The sequence below is a fragment of the Lemur catta genome, unplaced genomic scaffold (assembly GCF_020740605.2).
Source record: "Lemur catta isolate mLemCat1 unplaced genomic scaffold, mLemCat1.pri scaffold_66_ctg1, whole genome shotgun sequence".
NCBI classification, from domain to species: domain Eukaryota; kingdom Metazoa; phylum Chordata; class Mammalia; order Primates; family Lemuridae; genus Lemur; species Lemur catta.
The window spans coordinates 839,586-846,356 of NW_025423865.1; the positions used below are offsets into that span (position 1 = coordinate 839,586).

Here is a 6,771-nt window from a genome sequence, read left to right on the forward strand (position 1 = left end):
ATTTCTTTCAGACAAATAATAAATATGTAAAATATAAAGAATAGCTAAAATTTTTTATACATAAAATGTCTAATTTTTATGTAATAAAATTCATATGTAAATTTATTTCTCCTATTGAAAAGATTAAGGGTAATATAAAATATAATAATTTTTACAAGGAAGTTTAAATGATAGAAAGTAATTTTAAAAGGTAAAGAAAATATATTAATAATATCATAACAAAGAATTAAATTTAGATCAAGCTTTCTGACATTCAAAGCAAAAGGAAAAACATGTTATCTGCATTATTTAATAGAAAGAAACATACCAGGGTATATTTATTGTTGTTATTCTCCTTTTCACTAAAAACAAGCTTTTACTGGCACTCAAACCTGTTTGGGAAATAATACTGATGTCCTTATATGAGGGAAATCCCTTTTTGACCATGTTATTAGCTAGCTTATTCAGGACTTACTATACAGATACTTTGCATTATTTTAAGCACTGTGCACGCTGGAAACTCATTTTTGTCCTCACCATAATCCTGTGAGGTAGATAACACATTAGGTATTTCATAAAGGAAGAAGCTAGGCACAGAAAGGCCACAGAACTTGCTCAAGCTCACACAGCTTGTCCATAGGCCGAGTGCGGTGGCTCCACGCCTGCAATCCTAGCACTCTGGGAGGTGGAGACAGGTGGATCGCTCGAGGTCAGGAGTTCAAGACCAGCCTGAGCAGGAGTGAGACCCCATCTCTACTAAAAAATAGAAATTATCTGGACAACTAAAAATATATAGAGAGAAAATTAGCCAGGCATGGTGGCACGTGCCTGTAGTCCCAGCTATTTGGGAGACTGAGGCAGGAGGATAGCTTGAGCCCAAGAGTTTGAGGTTTTTGTGAGCTAGCATGACACCATGGCACTCCAGCCCAGGCAACAGAGCGAGACTCTGTCTCCACACACACATAAAAAAATCTTGTCCATAGCAGACCCAGCATTCAAACTCAAGGTTTCTGGCTCCAAAGCATGGGTTTCACCATATGCTGTGAAAGTAACACTTGTAAGCAAAATGTTTGTACCCCCATAATATCCTGAAATTAATTAAATAAATAAATATTTTTTAAAAGGTTAGAGGATAGCAGAGAAAACCATATTATCATTCCATTTCTGGCTAAAATCATATATAATGATTTCTGAATCTTGTAAATGTTTTCTCAAAAGGTTTTATACCCAGGCAAATTTGGAAACCTACTTTTAATAAACTAAAAATTTATTTTTTCTACAGAAAGTCATCAACAGGCATTCATTCATCTATTCAACTGTTCATTCATGCATTCAACAAATACTTATTCAGCACATAATACATATCAATGACACTGTTGGTACAAGGAAACTGTTTTTTATACTTTAGAACTTTATAATCCAGAACTAATAACCTGTAGTAGATAGTAAGAGTTTGCTTTTTTTTTGCACTTGAAGAAAAACCTCCCCTTCCCCCCAGAATCTAAATAATTATAAAGTTGACACATATACCTGATAATTTAGAGCACCTTACCAAATCATAGGTATTCGTTATGCTACTGGCAAAGGTACTGTAATATATACAGTTAAAAATGAATGTTTAAACTATAACAAGTATGGCTTAAGTGTTTGTAGGTTTATAACTGCACTTTTTAAAATCTATGTATTATAGTTTAACTTTTAGGTCATCATTGGCATCTTTAATTATATTAGACTATTTCATTTTTGAACCAATTCTGAAGAAATAACATCCTACTATAAAATCATACATGAATAGAACTTCTAAGGACAATTCATTTACTACAAATGGTCAAAACATAATGTATCAAGCTTTGTAGTGCTTAGACATGTAAACAAAATTAAATTTCACATACATGTCCTTCTCTACTGGATCATTCCCAACAGCATACAGATATACTCTCTAAAAGCTTCCAGTTTAAAATAAAGAAAGAAAACTCCCTTGAATCCCACATTCTTCTTCAGTTACCTCCCGTTTCTCCACTGCCTTTCCCAGGAACATTTCACTCGAGAGTTGTCTATGCTCTCCACTACAGTCAGGGTTCCATGGCGAACATTTATGAAACTGCTCCTTGTCCAAGTTCACTTGTCTTCATCTTAATTAATCATTCCACAGCATTGATACAGTTGAGTATTCTCTAGCTTTGGCAGACTACACTATTCTATTTCCAGTGAAAGTAATCACTGCTGACATTCTTTCACAAGGACATAAAGGACTTATAGATTTTTATCTTCCTTCATTCTATTTCACTTCAAGTTCTGTCATTCACACCACCAGTTACTAAACTGGCTTTCTCATACATTGCTCATTACAGATTCGTTTGAGGTCCATTTTTCATTTTCATTTTTCTTTACTTCCCTTATACTGCAATGCAGGACCAATACTTTAAAAAAACACATAAAAGAGATAATGTTTTCTAATAGTTATATTGACAATATAGAGACAATTTTTAGAAAATTAAGAGTCTTCTCCATTTCAATTCATTTATTAATTCAAAAAACAGTTATGAAATACCAACAACATGCAAGGAAATGTATATTCCCTGCTTCAAAAAACAAGTAAATTGCAATTATGATACAATGGGATACATAAGAGTGGATCTTTCAGCAAAGTTCTATCTGAGCACAACGAAGGCTTCACGGAACAGACAAAATGTAAAAGGAGCTTACCAGGCAAAAAGTAGGAGAAAGCCAACCTGCTTAAGAAAGAATGTGAGCACAGAGATTAGGGACAGGGTGTCTAGGTATTTCTTAGGAACTTGAAAGGAAAAGTATAAAAGACATAGAAGAAAATGATGAGAGGTGAATGATATGCTAACCTTGAATGCTACCCTGAAAGTCTGGAGCTCACTGCCTACAAGCAATGATTCTTAGGCACAGAGGCCATAATTAGATTTGTGCTATATTTTTGGTTTTCTGTTTAAATATGATAATGTTTCATTTCAAAAGCTATAAAATAGCATGAAGTACATATAACATGAATGTAAGGAATCGGGAAATATCTTGGGGGAAATCTTTACTTTTAGAATACTTATACTTCATTCTATAGTGTTTGAAAATGGTAATATTGTAATGAACTATAATTTTGTTTGAAAATAAAATAATTTATTGATTTTTGTATACTTTTAGCCTAGCTAATTGTAATGTAAATAGTTGGATTCACCAACAGAAAAGTGTATTTACCTTTTTTGTGCAATAAACACATGTGTAAGAAAATCACTATCATATACCTATATACATTTACAAAGAAACTGAAATTTCCCACAAGAGATTATGTTAGGAGTTGAGCATGAGCCTCTAAAAATATCAAAAACAAAGATAAAACAGTTATAAAACAAATCATGTAGATAACTTCTCTGGTTAAGACTAAGCAGGCAAAAACAAAGTGGTAGGGGAAAATATCTTCCTGAGAGCAATTACTAAACAATTGCCCTTGACTCAAACTGCAAAAATAAGTCTACAATTCCAGAATAACAAATAGTTTTCATTTTGAAAATAGTTCATAGAAGGCAACTTTTAAACAGAAAATATCTGGTCCTCATACTTAGAAAATGAGTGATCTGTAGCCATGGTAACAAGTAGGCACCCCCAAGTAGTTTTAAATCTAGTCAATCCATCAGTGACCACTGGCCTCATTCACCAATCAATGTCAGCCACTTGCTTCTGAAAGACAGCCCGTCAGACACAAACTCATTCCAATGAACATGCCTGGGAGTGCCCAGCACTCAACCACTGCCATCACTCAAATAACCGTGCCAGTACAGATCATGTCAGCCTATGTATTCCTCTGAGAGGCTGCCAGTCCTCAAATGCCACTTCTCCCAAAAACCCCGTATAAGATCAGCAGCTGCTCTGTCAGAAGAAACTGTGCCTCACCAGCATAGCTCTCTTACTAGAGAAAGCATTAAATTCCAACTTTATCTTCTTCTTTCAGATATTGAAGGCTCATCATCCTTTGGAAAGAATTTTTTTAAGTACATTAAATTTACCTCTCTTCTATTTCACTTTTCTTAATAAAACACAAATGGAGGCAGGGCACAGTGGCTCACGACTGTAATCCTAGCACTCTGGGAGGCCGAGGCGGGTGGACTGCTCGAGGTCAGGAGCTCGAGACCAGCCTCAGCAAGAGCGAGACCCCATCTCTACTAAAAATAGAAAGAAATTATCTGGCCAACTAAAAATATATATAGAAAAATTTAGCCGGGCATGGTGGTGCATGCCTGTAGTCCCAGCTACTTGGGAGGCTGAGACAGAAGGATTGCTTAAGCCCAGGAGTCTGAGGTTGCTGTGAGCTAAGCTGATGCCACAGCACTCACTCTAGCCCAGGCAACAGAGCGAGACTCTGTCTCAAAAAAACAATAATAAAATAAAAAATAAAACACAAACGCAGTTTGCAATTCCTTTGATCTGTCTTACTATATTTAAAATGATCATAATTACAGTAAAAGAAATAATACTGAGTAAACACATTATTGGGCTTTTCTTCCTAAATGGAAACAAATTAATAGACAGAATATAGCTTATTAGAAATATCCAAAAGAATCCAAAAAATGCATAATTGCCAAGTAAAATTGTCACAATGAACCCATGTCACACTTTTTTATTCACAATTTTTTAATATTCTATTTACTTGGAAAAATAAGTTCATAATGAAATAAAATAGCATTTATGCAAAATATTTGTATATGTGCTTATGTTCATATTTTTAATGAAGGGATTTTGGCTTTTATAAATCTTACAGCGGAATCTAGTGATGCTCACAAAAATGAAAATCCTACTCTACTAAATGATCCCTAAAATATTTCTAGCTTTATTTTTTTTTAATTCAGGATAGCATGGAGGTACAAACGTTTTTGTTACATGTAATGCATTTGTCTCACCCAAGCCAGGGCTACAAGCCTGCCCTTCCCCCATACAGTCCGCTCTGCTTCCATCAGTTGTGGGTTCATCCCCCCAACCCTCCACATGACCAGGACCCAATGAGTATTACTACCATGTGAGCACCTTAGTGTTGAACAGTCAGTACCAATTTGATGGCAAGTACATGTGGTGCATGTCTTTCCATTCTTGTGATTTTAAATGAGAATTAGTCTGATGATTAAAACAATACCCACAGGGTAAACTCCATACACTGTTAATACAATTCTATGGAGTAGCTCCTTACTACGTTACATGCTAGGCTGTTTTCTAGGCACAGGGAATATGGCAGTGAACACACAAATGTCCTATCATGAGAGTGAAGGAAACACACAATGACAACAAACAGAATAGACGGGCAAACTACATCGCATATTAGAGGAGAAAAGGTAAAGCAGGTTAATGAAATGCTTATGTGTGGGAGAAGAGGGATGGTGGAAGTGTTAGCATGTCTAGAAAAGGCCTTGCTGAGAAAATGGTTGTTAAGGAAAGAACTGAAGGAATAGACAAAAAGTGGCCAGGAAGCTATCTGAGAGAAACCATTTAAAATAGAGAGAACCGCCAAGTACAGAGGTATGCCTGGACAATTTAAGAACAGCAAGAAGTTCAGTGAGGCATTAGCAGAGCTAAAGGGATAGAAAAATGAAAAATTAAGTCAGAGGTACTAAAGGTCAGATCATGCACAGCAATTTAGGTATTAGGAGGAATGGTGACATATACTCTGGCTGAAAAGGGAGGCAATGGGGACATTCTGAGCAGAGGAATGACATCATCTGACTTGTTTTAATAGGAGCAATGGGTTAAGCATTGATGGAAAGAGGATTAGGAAAAAAAGGCCATTTAGCAGTGCGTTACACTCATCTAGACAGCAGATGGTGGTGGCTTAGACAGGCAAGTGGTGAATGGCTTCTGCACATATTTTGAAGGAAGGCCTGACAAGGTGTGCTGAGAGATTAGATATTAGATGTCAAAGATGAGAGAGAGGGGGGGGGGGTGTCAAGGATTACCCCAAGGTCTTTGTCAGAGTAACTGGAAGCGTTGCCATTAACTCAAGTAGGAAAGACTCCATGAGGGGGAGGTATGAGGAAGAACATCAGTAGCTCAAATTTGGGAAAAGTTTTCAATTAGCAATAATCGCGCCTCAGATAAACCTCCTTGGCTATGATACTGCCACTGCACAAAGCTCAATTTTCAACCTGGTAATTTTGTGATACCTAACAGCTACCCAAAGAGAGGGGTCAAGTAGGCAGTTTGGGATATAGGTCTGGAATTAAGGAAACCATTAGCACACACAAGGTAATAAAAGTCATGAGAAAGAAGATTGAGGACTGAGCCCTGTGACACTTCAATGTGCAGAAGGTGGGGTGTGAGGGCAAGCACACAAAACAGACTAAGATGGATGAACTAGAGAGGAAGGAGGAAAAACCAGGAGTGATATCCTGAAAGTCAAGGGAAAAAATGATTACGGAGGAGAGAGCTTTTCACTGGGGAAAAGATTGCTGATAGGTTCTGTAAAATGAGGTCTAAGAAATTATATCGAGATTTATTAAAGTGAAAATCAGTGGGAACTTTGAGAAAACCAACTTTGCAGTAGTGGTGCGGGTGAAAATTGCTGGAATGAGTTCAAGAATGAATGGAAAAGAAATTCAAGTCCATGAGCAGAGACAGTTTTTTCAAGGCCATCATACCTAAGTGGCCTGATCATGGATGCTCTAATGTTCTTCTTGTTTAGCTATATATTTCAATCACTATACAATAATTATATAGTATATTTTCACACTTTATAGGTTTCAAAATTATATACATATGGCATTTTAAAAATGCCAGACCAAGGTATTA

At 36.3% G+C, this 6,771-nt stretch overlaps 1 pseudogene; it reads right to left on the reverse strand.

Moving 5' to 3' along the window:
* Positions 1 to 6,033: 6,033 nt before the first annotated feature.
* LOC123629999 lies at positions 6,034 to 6,117 on the reverse strand (annotated as a pseudogene).
* Positions 6,118 to 6,771: the final 654 nt, after the last annotated feature.